Here is a 10,587-nt window from a genome sequence, read left to right as displayed (position 1 = left end):
TGCTCTACCCCAGAATATCCCCTCTGGTCTACCCCAGAATATCCCCTCTGCTCTACCCCAGAATATCCCCTCTGCTGTACCCCAGACTATCCCCTCTGCTCTACCCCAGAATATCCCCTCTGCTCTTCCCCAGAATATCCCCTCTGCTCTACCCCAGAATATCCCCTCTGCTCTATCCCCGCTGCTCTACCCCAGAATATCCCCTCTGCTCTACCCCAGAATATCCCCTCTGGTCTACCCCAGAATATCCCTTCTGCTGTACCCCAGAATATCCCCTCTGGTCTACCCCAGAATATCCCCTCTGCTCTACCCCAGAATATCCCCTCTGGTCTAGCCCAGAATATCCCCTCTGCTCTACCCCAGAATATCCCCTCTGCTGTACCCCAGAATATCCCCTCTGCTCTACCCCAGAATATCCCCTCTGCTCTACCCCAGAATATCCCCTCTGCTCTACCCCAGAATATCCCCTCTGCTCTACCCCAGAATATCCCCTCTGGTCTACCCCAGAATATACCCTCTGCTCTACCCCAGAATATCCCCTCTGCTCTACCCCAGAATATCCCATCTGCTCTACCCCAGAATATCCCCTCTGCTCTACCCCAGAATATCCCCTCTGCTCTACCCCAGAATATCCCCTCTGCTGTACCCCAGAATATCCCCTCTGCTCTACCCCAGAATATCCCCTCTGCTCTACCCCAGAATATCCCCTCTGCTCTACCCCAGAATATCCCCCCTGCTCTACCCCAGAATATCCCCTCTGGTGTACCCCAGAATATCCCCTCTGCTCTACCCCAGAATATCCCCTCTGCTCTTACCCCAGAATATCCCCTCTGCTCTACCCCAGAATATCCCCTCTGCTCTACCCCAGAATATCCCCTCTGCTGTACCCCAGAATATCCCCTCTGCTCTACCCCAGAATATCCCCTCTGGTCTACCCCAGAATATCCCCTCTGCTCTACCCCAGAATATCCCCTCTGCTCTACCCCAGAATATCCCCTCTGGTCTACCCCAGAATATCCCCTCTGCTGTACCCCAGAATATCCCCTCTCCTCTACCCCAGAATACCCCCTCTGCCCTACCCAAGAATATCACCCCTGCTCTACCCCAGAATATCCCCTCTGCTGTACCCCAGAATATCCCCTCTGCTCTACCCCAGAATATCCCCTCTGCTCTACCCCAGAATATCCCCTCTGCTCTACCCCAGAATATCCCCTCTGCTCTACCCCAGAATATCCCCTCTGCTGTACCCCAGAATATCCCCTCTGCTCTACCCCAGAATATCCCCTCTGCTCAACCCCAGAATATCCCCTCTGCTCTACCCCAGAATATCCCTTCTGCTCTACCCCAGAATATCCCTTCTGGTCTTCCCCAGAATATCCCCCCCCTGCTCTACCCCAGAATATCCGCTCTGCTCTACCCCAGAATATCCCATCTGCTCTACCCCAGAATATCCCCTCTGGTCTACCCCAGAATATCCCCTCTGCTCTACCCCAGAATATCCCCTCTGCTGTACCCCAGACTATCCCCTCTGCTCTACCCCAGAATATCCCCTCTGCTCTTCCCCAGAATATCCCCTCTGCTCTACCCCAGAATATCCCCTCTGCTCTATCCCCTCTGCTCTACCCCAGAATATCCCCTCTGCTCTACCCCAGAATATCCCCTCTGGTCTACCCCAGAATATCCCTTCTGCTGTACCCCAGAATATCCCCTCTGGTCTACCCCAGAATATCCCCTCTGCTCTACCCCAGAATATCCCCTCTGGTCTAGCCCAGAATATCCCCTCTGCTCTACCCCAGAATATCCCCTCTGCTGTACCCCAGAATATCCCCTCTGCTCTACCCCAGAATATCCCCTCTGCTCTACCCCAGGATATCCCCTCTGCTCTATCCCCTCTGCTCTACCCCAGAATATCCCTCCTGTTCTACCCCAGAATATCCCCTCTGCTCTACCCCAGAATATCCGCTCTGCTCTACCCCAGAATATCCCATCTGCCCTACCCCAGAATATCCCCTCTGGTCTACCCCAGAATATTCCCTCTGCTCTACCCCAGAATATCCCCTCTGCTGTACCCCAGAATATCCCCTCTGCTCTTCCCCAGAATATCCCCTCTGCTCTACCCCAGAATATCCCCTCTGCTCTACCCCAGAATATCCCCTCTGCTCTACCCCAGAATATCCCCTCTGGTCTACCCCAGAATATCCCCTCTGCTGTACCCCAGAATATCCCCTCTGGTCTACCCCAGAATATACCCTCTGCTCTACCCCAGAATATCCCCTCTGCTGTACCCCAGAATATCCCCTCTGCTCTACCCCAGAATATCCCCTCTGGTCTACCCCAGAATATCCCCTATGGTCTACCCCAGAATATCCCCCCCCTGCTCTACCCCAGAATATCCGCTCTGCTCTACCCCAGAATATCCCATCTGCTCTACCCCAGAATATCCCCTCTGGTCTACCCCAGAATATCCCCTCTGCTCTACCCCAGAATATCCCCTCTGCTGTACCCCAGACTATCCCCTCTGCTCTACCCCAGAATATCCCCTCTGCTCTTCCCCAGAATATCCCCTCTGCTCTACCCCAGAATATCCCCTCTGGTCTATCCCCTCTGCTCTACCCCAGAATATCCCCTCTGCTCTACCCCAGAATATCCCCTCTGGTCTACCCCAGAATATCCCTTCTGCTGTACCCCAGAATATCCCCTCTGGTCTACCCCAGAATATCCCCTCTGCTCTACCCCAGAATATCCCCTCTGGTCTAGCCCAGAATATCCCCTCTGCTCTACCCCAGAATATCCCCTCTGCTGTACCCCAGAATATCCCCTCTGCTCTACCCCAGAATATCCCCTCTGCTCTACCCCAGAATATCCCCTCTGCTCTACCCCAGAATATCCCCTCTGCTCTACCCCAGAATATCCCCTATGGTCTACCCCAGAATATCCCCCCTTCTCTACCCCAGAATATCCCCGCTGGTCTACCCCAGAATATCCCCCCTGCTCTACCCCAGAATATCCCCCCTGCTCTACCCCAGAATGTCCCCCCTGCTCTACCCCAGAATATCGCCTCTGCCGTACCCCAGAATATCCCATCTGCTCTACCCCAGAATATCCCCTCTGCTCTTCCCCAGAATATCCCCTCTGCTCTACCCCAGAATATCCCCTCTGCTCTACCCCAGAATATCCCCTCTGCTCTACCCCAGAATATCCCCTCTGGTCTACCCCAGAATATCCCTTCTGCTGTACCCCAGAATATCCCCTCTGGTCTACCCCAGAATATCCCCTCTGCTCTACCCCAGAATATCCCCTCTGGTCTAGCCCAGAATATCCCCCTGCTGTACCCCAGAATATCCCCTCTGCTCTACCCCAGAATATCCCCTCTGGTCTACCCCAGAATATCCCTTCTGGTCTACCCCAGAATATCCCCTCTGCTCTACCCCAGAATTTCCCCTCTGCTCTATCTCAGAATATCCCCTCTGCTGTACCCCAGACTATCCCCTCTAATCTACCCCAGAATACCCCCTCTGCTCTATCCAAGAATATCCACCCTGCTCTACCCCAGAATATCCCCTCTGCTGTACCCCAGAATATCCCCTCTGCTCTACCCCAGAATATCCCCTCTGCTGTACCCCAGAATATCCCCTCTGGTCTACCCCAGAATATCCCCACTGCTCTACCCCAGAATATCCCCTCTGGTCTACCCCAGAATATCCCCTCTGCTGTACCCCAGAATATCCCCTCTGGTCTACCCCAGAATATACCCTCTGCTCTACCCCAGAATATCCCCTCTGCTGTACCCCAGAATATCCCCTCTGCTCTACCCCAGAATATCCCCTCTGGTCTACCCCAGAATATCCCCTATGGTCTACCCCAGAATATCCCCTCTGGTCTACCCCAGAATATCCCCTATGGTCTACCCCAGAATATCCCCCCCCTGCTCTACCCCAGAATATCCGCTCTGCTCTACCCCAGAATATCCCATCTGCTCTACCCCAGAATATCCCCTCTGGTCTACCCCAGAATATCCCCTCTGCTCTACCCCAGAATATCCCCTCTGCTGTACCCCAGACTATCCCCTCTGCTCTACCCCAGAATATCCCCTCTGCTCTTCCCCAGAATATCCCCTCTGCTCTACCCCAGAATATCTCCTCTGCTCTATCCCCTCTGCTCTACCCCAGAATATCCCCTCTGCTCTACCCCAGAATATCCCCTCTGGTCTACCCCAGAATATCCCTTCTGCTGTACCCCAGAATATCCCCTCTGGTCTACCCCAGAATATCCCCTCTGCTCTACCCCAGAATATCCCCTCTGGTCTAGCCCAGAATATCCCCTCTGCTCTACCCCAGAATATCCCCTCTGCTGTACCCCAGAATATCCCCTCTGCTCTACCCCAGAATATCCCCTCTGCTCTACCCCAGAATATCCCCTCTGCTCTACCCCAGAATATCCCCTCTGCTCTACCCCAGAATATCCCCTCTACTCTACCCAGAATATCCCTCCTGTTCTACCCCAGAATATCCCCTCTGCTCTACCCCAGAATATCCCTTCTGCTCTACCCCAGAATATCCCTTCTGGTCTTCCCCAGAATATCCCCCCCTGATCTACCCCAGAATATCCCCTCTGCTCTACCCCAGAATATCCCCTCTGCTCTACCCCAGAATATCCCCTCTGGTCTAGCCCAGAATATCCCCTCTGCTCTACCCCAGAATATCCCCTCTGCTGTACCCCAGAATATCCCCTCTGCTCTACCCCAGAATATCCCCTCTGCTCAACCCCAGAATATCCCCTCTGCTCTACCCCAGAATATCCCTTCTGCTCTACCCCAGAATATCCCTTCTGGTCTTCCCCAGAATATCCCCCCCCTGCTCTACCCCAGAATATCCGCTCTGCTCTACCCCAGAATATCCCATCTGCTCTACCCCAGAATATCCCCTCTGGTCTACCCCAGAATATCCCCTCTGCTCTACCCCAGAATATCCCCTCTGCTGTACCCCAGACTATCCCCTCTGCTCTACCCCAGAATATCCCCTCTGCTCTTCCCCAGAATATCCCCTCTGCTCTACCCCAGAATATCCCCTCTGCTCTACCCCAGAATATCCCCTCTGCTCTACCCCAGAATATCCCCTCTGGTCTACCCCAGAATATCCCCTCTGCTGTACCCCAGAATATCCCCTCTGGTCTACCCCAGAATATCCCCTCTGCTCTACCCCAGAATATCCCCTCTGCTGTACCCCAGACTATCCCCTCTGCTCTACCCCAGAATATCCCCTCTGCTCTACCCCAGAATATCCCCTCTGCTCTACCCCAGAATATCCCCTCTGCTGTACCCCAGAATATCCCCTCTGCTCTACCCCAGAATATCCCCTCTGCTCTACCCCAGAATATCCCCCCTGCTCTACCCCAGAATATCCCCCCTGCTCTACCCCAGAATATCCCCTCTGTTCTACCCCAGAATATCCACTCTCCTCTACCCCAGAGTATCCCCTCTGGTCTACCCCAGAATATCCCCTCTGCTGTACCCCAGACTATCCCCTCTAATCTACCCCAGAATACCCCCTCTGCTCTACCCAAGAATATCCCCCCTGCTCTACCCCAGAATATCCCCTCTGCTGTACCCCAGAATATCCCCTCTGCTCTACCCCAGAATATCCCCACTGGTCTAGCCCAGAATATCCCCTCTGCTCTACCCCAGAATATCCCCTCTGCTGTACCCCAGAATATCCCCTCTGGTCTACCCCAGAATATCCCCTCTGCTCTACCCCAGAATATCCCCTCTTATCTACCCCAGAATATCCCTTCTGCTCTACCCCAGAATATCCCTTCTGGTCTTCCCCAGAATATCCCCCCCTGCTCTACCCCAGAATATCCGCTCTGCTCTACCCCAGAATATCCCATCTGCTCTACCCCAGAATATCCTCTCTGGTCTACCCCAGAATATCCCCTCTGCTCTACCCCAGAATATCCCCTCTGCTCTACCCCAGAATATCCCCTCTACTCTACCCCAGAATATCCCTCCTGTTCTACCCCAGAATATCCCCTCTGCTCTACCCCAGAATATCCCCTCTGCTGTACCCCAGAATATCCCCTCTGCTCTACCCCAGAATATCCCCTCTGCTCTACCCCAGAATATCCCCTCTGCTCTACCCCAGAATATCCCCTCTGCTCTACCCCAGAATATCCCCTATGGTCTACCCCAGAATATCCCCCCTTCTCTACCCCAGAATATCCCCGCTGGTCTACCCCAGAATATCCCCCCTGCTCTACCCCAGAATATCCCCCCTGCTCTACCCCAGAATGTCCCCCCTGCTCTACCCCAGAATATCGCCTCTGCCGTACCCCAGAATATCCCATCTGCTCTACCCCAGAATATCCCCTCTGCTCTTCCCCAGAATATCCCCTCTGCTCTACCCCAGAATATCCCCTCTGCTCTACCCCAGAATTTCCCCTCTGGTCTACCCCAGAATATTCCCTCTGTTCTACCCCAGAATATCCCCTCTCCTCTACCCCAGAGTATCCCCTCTGGTCTACCCCAGAATATACCCTCTGCTGTACCCCAGAATATCCCTACTGGTCTACCCCAGAATATCCCCTCTGCTTTACCCCAGAATATCCCCTCTGGTCTACCCCAGAATATCCTCTCTGTTCTACCACAGAATATCCCCTCTGCTCTTCCCCAGAATATCCCCTCTGCTCTACCCCAGAATATCCCCTCTGCTCTACCCCAGAATATCCCCTCTGCTCTACCCCAGAATATCCCCTCTGCTCTACCCCAGAATATCCCCTCTGGTCTACCCCAGAATATCCCCTCTGCTGTACCCCAGAATATACCCTCTGCTCTACCCCAGAATATCCCCTCTGGTCGACCCCAGAATATCCCCTCTGCTCTACCCCAGAATTTCCCCTCTGGTCTACCCCAGAATATTCCCTCTGTTCTACCCCAGAATATCCCCTCTCCTCTACCCCAGAGTATCCCCTCTGGTCTACCCCAGAATATACCCTCTGCTGTACCCCAGAATATCCCATCCCCTCTGCTGCTCTACCCCAGAATATCCCCTCTGCTGTACCACAGAATATCCCCTCTGCTCTACCCCAGAATATCCCCTCTGCTGTACCCCAGAATATCCCCTCTGGTCTACCCCAGAATATCCCCACTGCTCTACCCCAGAATATCCCCTCTGGTCTACCCCAGAATATCCCCTCTGCTCTACCCCAGTATATCCCTACTGGTCTACCCCAGAATATCCCCTCTGCTCTACCCCAGAATATCCCCTCTGGTCTACCCCAGAATGTCCACTCTGTTCTACCACAGAATATCCCATCTGGTCTACCCCAGAATATCCCCTCTGGTCTACCCTAGAATATCCCCTCTGGTCTACCCCAGAATATCCCCACTGCTCTACCCCAGAATATCCCCTCTGCTCTACCCCAGAATATCCCCCCTGGTCTACCCCAGAATATCCCCCCTGCTCTACCCCAGAATGTCCCCCCTGCTCTACCCAAGAATATCCCCCCTGCTCTACCCCAGAATATCCCCTCTGGTGTACCCCAGAATATCCCCCCTGCTCCACACCAGAATATCCCCCTGCTCCACACCAGAATATCCCCTCTGCTGTACCCCAGAATATCCCCTCTGGTCTACCCCAGAATATCCCCTCTGCTGTACCCCCGAATATCCCCTCTGGTCGACCCCAGAATATCCCCTCTGGTCGACCCCAGAATATCCCCTCTGGTCTACCCTAGAATATCCCCTCTGGTCTACCCCAGAATATCCCCTCTGCTCTACCCCAGAATATCCCCTCTGCTCTACCCCAGAATATCCCCTATGGTCTACCCCAGAATATCCCCCCTGCTCTACCCCAGAATGTCCCCCCTGCTCTACCCCAGAATATCCCCTCTGGTGTACCCCAGAATATCCCCCCTGCTCTACCCCAGAATATCCCCTCTGCTCTTCCCCATAATATCCCCCCTGCTCCACACCAGAATATCCCCCTGCTCCACACCAGAATATCCCCTCTGCTGTACCCCAGAATATCCCCTATGCTGTACCCCAGACTATCCCCTCTAATCTACCCCAGAATATCCCCTCTGTTCTACCCCAGAATATCCCCTCTCCTCTACCCCAGAGTATCCCCTCTGGTCTACCCCAGAATATCCCCTCTGCTGTACCCCAGACTATCCCCTCTAATCTACCCCAGAATACCCCCTCTACCCTACCCAAGAATATCACCCCTGCTCTACCCCAGAATATCCCCTCTGCTGTACCCCAGAATATCCCCTCTGCTCTACCCCAGAATATCCCCTCTGCTCTACCCCAGAATATCCCCTCTGGTCTAGTCCAGAATATCCCCTCTGCTCTACCCCAGAATATCCCCTCTGCTGTACCCCAGAATATCCCCTCTGCTCTACCCCAGAATATCCCCTCTGCTCTACCCCAGAATATCCCCTCTGCTCTACCCCAGAATATCCCTTCTGCTCTACCCCAGAATATCCCTTCTGGTCTTCCCCAGAATATCCCCCCCCTGCTCTACCCCAGAATATCCGCTCTGCTCTACCCCAGAATATCCCATCTGCTCTACCCCAGAATATCCCCTCTGGTCTACCCCAGAATATCCCCTCTGCTCTACCCCAGAATATCCCCTCTGCTGTACCCCAGACTATCCCCTCTGCTCTACCCCAGAATATCCCCTCTGCTCTACCCCAGAATATCCCCTCTGCTCTACCCCAGAATATCCCCTCTGCTCTATCCCCTCTGCTCTACCCCAGAATATCCCCTCTGCTCTACCCCAGAATATCCCCTCTGGTCTACCCCAGAATATCCCTTCTGCTGTACCCCAGAATATCCCCTCTGGTCTACCCCAGAATATCCCCTCTGCTCTACCCCAGAATATCCCCTCTGGTCTAGCCCAGAATATCCCCTCTGCTCTACCCCAGAATATCCCCTCTGCTGTACCCCAGAATATCCCCTCTGCTCTACCCCAGAATATCCCCTCTGCTCTACCCCAGAATATCCCCTCTGCTCTACCCCAGAATATCCCCTCTGCTCTACCCCAGAATATCCCTCCTGTTCTACCCCAGAATATCCCCTCTGCTCTACCCCAGAATATCCGCTCTGCTCTACCCCAGAATATCCGCTCTGCTCTACCCCAGAATATCCCATCTGCCCTACCCCAGAATATCCCCTCTGGTCTACCCCAGAATATTCCCTCTGCTCTACCCCAGAATATCCCCTCTGCTGTACCCCAGAATATCCCCTCTGCTCTTCCCCAGAATATCCCCTCTGCTCTACCCCAGAATATCCCCTCTGCTCTACCCCAGAATATCCCCTCTGCTCTACCCCAGAATATCCCCTCTGGTCTACCCCAGAATATCCCCTCTGCTGTACCCCAGAATATCCCCTCTGGTCTACCCCAGAATATACCCTCTGCTCTACCCCAGAATATCCCCTCTGCTGTACCCCAGAATATCCCCTCTGCTCTACCCCAGAATATCCCCTCTGGTCTACCCCAGAATATCCCCTATGGTCTACCCCAGAATATCCCCCCCCTGCTCTACCCCAGAATATCCGCTCTGCTCTACCCCAGAATATCCCATCTGCTCTACCCCAGAATATCCCCTCTGGTCTACCCCAGAATATCCCCTCTGCTGTACCCCAGAATATCCCCTCTGCTCTACCCCAGAATATCCCCTCTGCTCTTCCCCAGAATATCCCCTCTGCTCTACCCCAGAATATCCCCTCTGGTCTATCCCCTCTGCTCTACCCCAGAATATCCCCTCTGCTCTACCCCAGAATATCCCCTCTGCTCTACCCCAGAATATCCCTTCTGCTGTACCCCAGAATATCCCCTCTGGTCTACCCCAGAATATCCCCTCTGCTCTACCCCAGAATATCCCCTCTGGTCTAGCCCAGAATATCCCCTCTGCTCTACCCCAGAATATCCCCTCTGCTGTACCCCAGAATATCCCCTCTGCTCTACCCCAGAATATCCCCTCTGCTCTACCCCAGAATATCCCCTCTGCTCTACCCCAGAATATCCCCTCTGCTCTACCCCAGAATATCCCCTATGGTCTACCCCAGAATATCCCCCCTTCTCTACCCCAGAATATCCCCGCTGGTCTACCCCAGAATATCCCCCCTGCTCTACCCCAGAATATCCCCCCTGCTCTACCCCAGAATGTCCCCCCTGCTCTACCCCAGAATATCGCCTCTGCCGTACCCCAGAATATCCCATCTGCTCTACCCCAGAATATCCCCTCTGCTCTTCCCCAGAATATCCCCTCTGCTCTACCCCAGAATATCCCCTCTGCTCTACCCCAGAATATCCCCTCTGCTCTACCCCAGAATATCCCCTCTGGTCTACCCCAGAATATCCCTTCTGCTGTACCCCAGAATATCCCCTCTGGTCTACCCCAGAATATCCCCTCTGCTCTACCCCAGAATATCCCCTCTGGTCTAGCCCAGAATATCCCCCTGCTGTACCCCAGAATATCCCCTCTGCTCTACCCCAGAATATCCCCTCTGGTCTACCCCAGAATATCCCTTCTGGTCTACCCCAGAATATCCCCTCTGCTCTACCCCAGAATTTCCCCTCTGCTCTA

General features: G+C 54.0%; 1 protein-coding gene across 1 annotated transcript in view; it reads left to right on the top strand.

Annotated features, from left to right (window-relative positions):
* LOC139411482 (cyclin-dependent kinase-like 5) overlaps window positions 1-10,587 on the top strand; it is a 179,715-nt gene that overhangs the window by 150,390 nt on the left and 18,738 nt on the right. The gene's annotated exons all lie outside the window — the stretch shown is intronic.

Source organism: Oncorhynchus clarkii, chromosome 1 (genome assembly GCF_045791955.1).
Source record: "Oncorhynchus clarkii lewisi isolate Uvic-CL-2024 chromosome 1, UVic_Ocla_1.0, whole genome shotgun sequence".
NCBI classification, from domain to species: domain Eukaryota; kingdom Metazoa; phylum Chordata; class Actinopteri; order Salmoniformes; family Salmonidae; genus Oncorhynchus; species Oncorhynchus clarkii.
This window is presented reverse-complemented; position numbering and strand designations above follow the sequence as displayed.